Source organism: Cricetulus griseus, chromosome 6, assembly GCF_003668045.3.
Source record: "Cricetulus griseus strain 17A/GY chromosome 6, alternate assembly CriGri-PICRH-1.0, whole genome shotgun sequence".
In the NCBI taxonomy this organism is placed as follows: Eukaryota; Metazoa; Chordata; class Mammalia; order Rodentia; family Cricetidae; genus Cricetulus; species Cricetulus griseus.
Window position 1 is genome coordinate 107,931,713 of NC_048599.1, and position 8,607 is coordinate 107,940,319.

The 8,607-nt window shown below is 39.2% G+C and overlaps 1 pseudogene; it reads right to left on the reverse strand.

Annotated features, from left to right (window-relative positions):
- Window positions 1–4,663: 4,663 nt before the first annotated feature.
- LOC103163421 lies at window positions 4,664–5,883 on the reverse strand (annotated as a pseudogene).
- Between the last annotated feature and the right edge of the window lie 2,724 nt (window positions 5,884–8,607).

An 8,607-nucleotide genomic window follows, 5' to 3' on the forward strand; every position in this document is an offset into this window, starting at 1 on the left:
TTAAATATAAATTGAAAACTGTATGAAACTCTATATTAAACATTAAGTCTTAGTATTCAGCTTTGCCTAACAAATTTCACAGAATAGTGTTAAATGTAGCTGACCAGATTTTTCATAAATATAGTAGCTGCTATGAGTGAAAGTTTAGCCTGTACTAATTTTGACTTAGAGAAAAATACATGTTGCTAAAACAGGTCTAGTACTACATAATACAGAGCTGGGGATTAGAGGATATCAGAGAAAGGGCTCACTCTGTGGAAGGTACAACCACATTCTTCATATTCAAAACAGATTTATTTTCTGAATGAGATAAAATACAAGCTGTTTTAATGACCTTAAGGAATCAACATGTTAAATGTTATCTGTATGGAATCTTCTGCAATGCCAAATGTAATGGTGCTTTTACAATTAAAGGTATCTTTATTCTCCCATTACTCTTTTAGAATCTCATCGTGAATCCAGATTAAGATGAAATTTTGCTACACGTGCCAATGTGATGCAGTTAAGCATTAAGAGAGATGGTTTTATAAAAAAAAAAAAAAAAACATGGGCTAACAGTATGGATACAAAGACAGAATCCATCCTTCTGTTGCATACAAGAAACACACCTCAACTTCAAAGACAGATGTTACCTCAGAGTTGAGGGTTGGGAAAAGATTTTCCAATCAAATGGAACCAAGAAACAAGCTGATAAAGATGAAGTCTCAATTCTGAACATCTATGCCCCAAATACAAAGGCACCCATATTCATAAAAGAAACATTACTAAAGCTCAAAACACATATAAAACATCACACACTTATAGTGGAAGACTTCAACACCCTGCTCTCACCACCAGACAGGACCATGATGGGGACCTATAATCCCTAATGAAATAGAAGCAGTCATCAAAAGTCTCCCAACCAAAAAAAAAGCCTGGGGCCAGATGGTTTCAGTGCAGAATTCTATCAGAAATTCAAGGAAAAGCTAATACCAGTACTCCTCAAATTGATCCTCACAATAAAAGCAGAAGTGACATTGCCAAACTCTTTTTATGAGGCTACAATTACCTTGGTACCCAAGCCACACAATGACACAACTAAGAAAGAGAACTGAAGACCAATATCCCTCATGAACATTGAAATGAAAATATTCAGCAAAATACTGTACAATAAAGGAACTTCCAGAGGCATCACTATCCCTGACTTCAAGCTCTATTATAGAGCTGTAGTCCTGAAAACAGGTTAGTATTTGCTCAAAAATAGACAGGTAGACCAATGGAATTGAATTGAAAACCCTGATATTAACCTACACACCTGTGAACAATTGATTTTTGACAAAGCAGTTGAAGTTAAACAATGGAAAAAAGAAATCATCTTCAACAAATGGTGCTGGCATAGCTGGACGCTGGCATTTAGAAGCCTGCTGATATATCTACATCAATCACCATGAAAAAAACTTAAGTCCAAAAGTATCAAAGGCCTCAACATAAATCCAGCCATGCTGAACCTCTTAGAAGAGTAAGTGGGAAATACCCTTGAACAGATTGTTACAGGAGATCACTTACTGAACATAACAGTGGCACAGACACTGAGATCAACAATTAATAAACGGTACCTCCTGAAACTGAGAAGCTTCTAAAAGGCCAAGGAAACAGTCAACAAGACAAAGTGGCAGCCCACAGAATGGAAAAAGATATTCACCAACTCCACATCTGACTGAGGGCTGATTTCCAAAGTATACAAAGAACTCAAGAAGCTAGTCTCCCAAAACACCAAACAATCCAATTTAAAAGTGAGGTACAGAACTAAATAGACAATTCTCAAAAGCTTCCCCTCAACCAAAGAATGGATGGAGAAAATGTGGTACATTTAAACAATGGATTACTGCTCAGCAGAAAACAAAAATAAATGAAACAAAAAAAATGAAATTTTGAAATTCGCAGGCAAATTGATGGAACTGGAAGAAAACATTGTGAGTGAGGCAACCGAATCGCAGAAAGATAAGCAGGGTATGCATTCACTCATATATGGATATTAGACATAGAGCAAAGGACTACCAGTCTACAATCCACACCACCAGATAAACCAGGAAACAAGGAGAACCCAAAGAGTAGAATGCATGTTCCTCAGAAGAAGAGGAGGTGGACAAGAACCCCTTAGCAAACTGGGAGCATGGGGGTGAGAGGAGGGAGGTGGGAAGAAGAGGGAGAGAAAGGGAGGGGAAGAAGAATAGGAGAGAATGGGAGGACTGAGCAGTGGGGAATAGAGGAGGGCAAGAAAGGAGATTCCTTGATAGAGGGAACCATTATAGGTTTGGAGAGAGGTCTGGCACAGGGAAAATGTTAGGGGATCCACAGGGATGACCCCAACTAAGAATCTAGGCAGTAGTGGAAAAGATGTCTTTGATGCCCTTCCCCTATAATGAGATTGATGACTACCTTGGTTGCCTTTCCTAGAGCCATCATCCAGTAGCTATTCAAAGCAGAAACAGGCTAAACACTTAGCCATGCTCCTCGATACCATTTTTGGAGAGGGAGAATGGATGAGCAAAGGAGCCAAGACTATGCTGGAGAAACCCACAGAAACATTTGACCTGACCCAGTGAGAGCACAGAGATCCCATTCATAAAGCCGGGGAACCAGCATTGAACCAAACCAAGCCCTCTGAATGTGGTGACAACTAGGAGATCAGGACAGTCTATGGGACCACTAAAAGTGGAGCCAATGTTTATCCCTAGAGCACAAATGGACTTTTGGTGTCCATTCCCTATGGAGGGATATTATTGCAGCCCAGATACAAGAAAGAGCGCCTAGACCCTATCCCAAATGATGTGAGGGACTTTGATGGTCTCCTATGGAAGGCCTCACTATCCTTGGGGAGTTGGTAGGGGGTAGGTTTGGAGGGTCAGTGAGGAGCATGAGAGAACTGGAAGGTGAGGGAGTGTGGGGGATTCACATGTAAATAAGAGTGCTTCTAAAATAAAAGAGAGAGAGAAGGGGGGTTGCTGGGCCCCTGAGCCAGTTGGGTTTCGAAGAAATGTCAAGGTCTCTTTTGTTGTTGGGAAGCCTCTTCCTATTCTACTCCAGTTCTTACTCCGCCTGGACTGACAAAACAGTTAGTTGCACTGGAGCTAAGATTCTGGGTGCAAGCATAGCCCTTATACCTAACCCCCAAAGAATTATTGCATGTGTTCTTGTGATGCAATTTATGCTTAGAGAAAAATATTTCAAAACTTTAAAAGACACAATTCATATGATATGTTTGTCACCTGTCTATAAACAAGGTAACTTGTTCACAAGAAAGGTGTTTATCCATGTGTAATGGAGCCTATAGTTGTTAAATGTCCTGTCTTCCTAACCTGTCTTTTACAAAATTTATGGAGAAACCAGCAATGACATCTGTCACTATACAGTATCTGTAATGTATAAGTGGACCTTGTAACATAGTTCTCATTTTTCCATAAACAAATAAGCAAACAGCATTTTTGAAATACCTTCAAAGAAGATTCTCTGATTATTGGCTGACCTATCTGCACTGCCTCTTTAATTAGTGTCACATTTTGTTTTGGGAAGCTATCTTCTCTTTTCTGACCCTGCTGGGCTATGTCATGTCCTTGTCATGAATGGATTTGGCCGCAACCCTTCCTCAATCACTCAGGGGTATTTCTACCTCACCTCCCACTGCTAAGCTGTGTCCTGAATACTCAAGGTTACACATAGCCTGTCATTTCCATGGCAGCAAACAGAGAATTATATCATGTTGTTTCAAAAGCCACAATTTTACTGAAAATGTGAATGTTCTCCAGGGGTACATTCTGCTCCACGTGAAGATGAACCTAAGAAAGAGTTATTTGCCTACATGCGGGGAGAACTTTGCAGAAGTAGGAATAAGAACTCCTTGAAACAGGGTGCACTCAAAAGGGAACACAGGCTGTCACCTGTGTGGGAGGGAAGGGACGTTAAAGCTTGAGAGTTTCATTTGGTGACGTATGACTTTTCTCTTTCAAGACCTGTATTTCTATATGAAAACTGGCTGTCTGTTATTTTAAATGGTGATTTATTTTAAAAATGCACCTGCTTGTTAAAAGTCAGTATTAGAATCCTTTAATGCATCATGTGGCTAGAAATTCACTCTGCATGCAGAGGAATGGCATATTGAGAACTAAGAATTGGCCTTTTCTTAGGTGATCTGACCTGAATAAAAATATCTGATGATTCTCCAAAGAAAAAGAAGTTGGTGTTGTTCTACCCTGGAGGGGACGTTTCAGCAATCTTCACTGTGGAATGAAATGATTAATTTGGAAGAATGTATAGATTTTTTTCAGTGGACATCTTTATTAATAGAGCATCAACTTCTCCAAACCTACAGCTGGAATTTCATCTTATATCCATGCTGTGTCATGAAGAGTGACAAAGCTAACCAGAGGCTACTCAAAGAGAACTGAACTTTTATAGCTCACTTTCTTTTACAGGCAGAATATAAATAGATGCACTCTAGAATGCAGTTAGCCACTAAGGGATTAAAATGGGATCTTGAAGAATGTAGACAAATCCTGATGTAGTAAAGATGAGATGCTGTGTAACTGTTTAAGGGTTCCTGGTGCTGCATCTCTGCCACTAGCTGAATCGTGTGCTAACACCAAATGGAGATGTGGAAAACACAGAAAGTTGACTGAGAGGCTGTGCACAGGAACCAAAAGGCAGGAAAATACTAAACATTGCTGAGAGCATCCACCCCAGAAAGGACTTTACCTTCTAGGAACTCTAGACTGGCACCACCCCCAGTGCTGACATGGCTGACTTTATCCTCTGTATTCCATTTGGCACAGCAAGTGGCAGTGTCTCCACCACCTATGATAGTGATGCAACCCCTAGATGTGGCCTTTACCACCTCATCCATGAGGGACTTGGTTCCCCTTGCAAAATCTTCACTTTCAAAAACCCCAACAGGTCCATTCTAAACGATCTGCTTAGCTTGAGCCACAGCCTCAGCATATTTCTTGCTGCTCACAGTACCACAGTCCAAGCCCATGCAGTCAACAGGTACACCAGAGGCCACAGTAGCTTGGTCAGTTTTGGCATTCTCATCAAATTTGTCAGCAGTGACAAAGTCAACAGGCAAGGTAATCTTCACACCATTTTTCTCAGCTTTGGCCATGAGATCTTTGACAATCTTGGCCCCTTCTTCATCATACAGAGAAGTGCCAATCTCCATGTTGTCCAGCATATTATTGATCAGCTGGATCTTGTCTGCAAATTTAGTTCCTCCCAAGATAGCCAGGAAGGGGTGATTAGGACTCTCCAAAGCTTTGGCAAAGTAGTTCAGCTCCTTCTTCATCAAAAATCCATCAGCCTTCTGTGGCAGATACATAACCACCCTGGAGCTGTGGGCTCAGTGTGCAGTCCCAAAAGTACCATTGACATAGACATCCCCAAGTTTGGACAGTGAGGCTCTGAAAGCATCAATTTTGGCTGGCTCAGCTTTAATCTTATTCCCAGAAGCATCATTTCCCTTCCCTTCTTCCTCTACATGAAAGAGGATGTTCTCCAGCAGGATGACAGTGCCAGCTGCTGGGTTGGCAAGGCATTCTTTACTTCTGGGCCCACACAGTCCTTCAAGAACAGAACATCCTTGCCCAGCAGAAATTTGAGTTCTGCAGCAACTAGCTATAAGGAGTACTTGTCAGGCATGGGAACACCATTAGGCCGGCCTAGGTGGCTCAAAAGGACAACTGACTTGGCTCCATTGTCCAAGCAGAATTTGATGCTTGGGACAGCAGCCTTAATCCTTTGGTTATTTGTTATCTGATTGTTCTTCATAGGAACATTGAAGTCCACCCTCAACACGACCTGTTTCCCCTTCATGCCCAGCTTGTCCAAAGTCAGCTTGTTAGAAAGTGACATTTTCGCAACATGGAAGGATCAAGAGGCTCGGATGTGAGGAAGAGTGAATCTATAGATTTTTATTGTTGTAAATAAATATGAATGGAACTCATCTTGTCAGTAATCTCCTACTGAGGCTTCCTGAACATCACGCCAACTATCCTGAGCATTATGACAAGTAACTCCATTGCAAACTCAAGGAAAACCAGTGGCTTTTACCTTACACTGTGAAAGGCCATTTATTACAGATTTCTTTCTCATTACAGCACCTACACTGAAGCTTCAGGTCCTAAGAAACCATTAGTGGTTTCTTTGCTTCTCAGCAATGTACATTTCTTTTATCTCATCTCCTTCAGTCTCTACCATGATAAGATGGTCATCTTCATATAAAAGAAACAACTTTACCAAAAAAAGCAACTCAAATACTAGGTATCTTTGAGGATAAAAGCCTTGTTTTTATTCACCAATGAAGAATAAGAAATAAATTTAATGTTTCCAGCACAAATATTTGTATGATAATTTAATTTAAGTAGAAGAAGTAATTATAATTGGATATGTGGTTTATTTAAAATGTGTACTGTCTTCAAAGAACATTGAGAAAGAGGGACAAAGGAGAAGAGGTAAACAGACAGAAAGATCAAGGAGATAAGGTGAAAGAGGAGGAGGAAAGAGAGAACTGACTTAATTTTAATGCCATATGTGTGTATATAGAGTGGGACATATATTTATTATTTACTCTAAATCCTGCATATCCTGATTTATGCAGGTTTTGATGTATTTATTATGCAAGATGAGAATTTGGACATTAGTATCAGTAAAGCTTTTGCTAGAAGAAACATCCCTCAGCTTCCTAAGGGGAACCTACATAAAGTATTTCAGTACCTGGGAATCTTTATCTATTCACCATTTCAATTTAATGCAGTGCCGCAGGGAGATGTAGAATATATTCTCATATTTTCTCGCTCCACTTTTCTCTATGGTTAAAATAATTTCTCATTTAAAAAGAGTGAACAGTAATTGATTATTGTGTGGTAATTTTGAGACTTCTAAAAGCAGATCTAAAAGGGAGAAGAAGCATCAGAACATCATGGAGAGGCTCCCCGATCTGGTGGTGACCTTTACATTAAGTGCTGGTCTGCAATTTATGAGGTAGACTCCACCAAGTGTTTATGTAACAAGATGAAAGATATTCCTGAAACTAGCTATATATACAGGGCACAGATTAATAATTCACTTCAGACAATGGGATAAATATGCATGTACGAGACAGTATGTCCTTTGGGAGGCTGGCAGACAGTTTGGTAGCATCAGGAGTCAGCCTTTAAAAGAATGGTCAATAAAATGTGTATTAATTCCTCACATATATTTCCTGCATAGTTTCAGCAGTGTCATCTATCAGGCATGAAGAGTGACAAGACTAGTAGTCCAATCCACAGAACCTGGGAAACAGCCACAGCCTGCTCCGACTGTATGCTAGGGAATAATGACATCAGATTATGTGGCAGAGGAGCAGAAGCATGGCAAGTAGATGCAATGTGTACTGAGAAATTGGATGACTTCAAAGCTAATGTAAAGGATGTGTCTGAAGCAAGGATAATGAGAGACACTAGCTCATCTTAACAATGTGAGGCTTTGTCCACACCTTGCTAAGATATTTAATGGTACACATTCTCAGTGCTCCGATCAAAATCATGGGAGAAAGGAATAATTTAGTAATTTAGTTATATCATGTATTTAGTAATTAATAATTATGCAGGGTGAAGCTTTGTAAATTAGAGTGTTTTTCATATGCTTGTCATGTAGTTGAGATACATAAATAATAACTTTCCTACTTTTGTTTGAGATACTAGGAATCAAACTCTGGGGTTCCCTATGCCCAGTAAGAGCTCTAACACAGAGCTGCAATGCCAGACTTCCATGCTTAAATATTATTTTGCAGTTACATTTTAAATTAAAAGAGCAAGAAAAATAAAAACAAAGGAATATGTTGTCATAAGGAAAGTTAACAAAATTGTATCACTGAATTAAAAGTGTCAACAGAAAGTGAACATGTTTCAAAATAAATTTTAGATCCCAGAAACAAGCTAATAAATGTAACAATGAAGAATCAATATTACACTTTCTCTAAATATACACTTACTAGAGTGGCAAAACTTCAATAGCCCAAGAGCAGCAGATGCTATTACGGATACAAAGCAAAGGAGCTCTACTCATTGCTAGAGGAAACACAATATGTTTAGGTTTTTATCAGCTGCTTTGGAGACCAGTTCATTATTTTATTACAAAAGTAAATATACTTGTACAGTAAAATCCACAACTGTGTTCCTTGATGAATTGAAAATCCATGTCCACAACAATTACAACCAAAACTAATTAAAAACATGCATCCACAGTACACACTGAAAAGAAATGTTCATAGTAGATCCTTTCATGACTAACATAACTTAGAAAGAAGTTCCTCAGTATGTTAATCAATAAACTGCATTTATCTCTACAGAGGAGAACAACTTGGCAATAAAAAGCAATGAGCTACAAAGCAAAGACATCCATATTGTGAATTGAACAAAATCAAGTATGAAATGTCTTCTGTAGATGATGTTCTGCCTCGTTCCATAGTTGTTTAGCCCCATATTAACACACAGAGACTTATAATAATTATAAATTGTTTGGCCAATGGCTTAGGTTTCTGACTGGCTGGCTGTCTCTTAATCATTAAGCCATAACTACTATTCCATGTATTTTTAC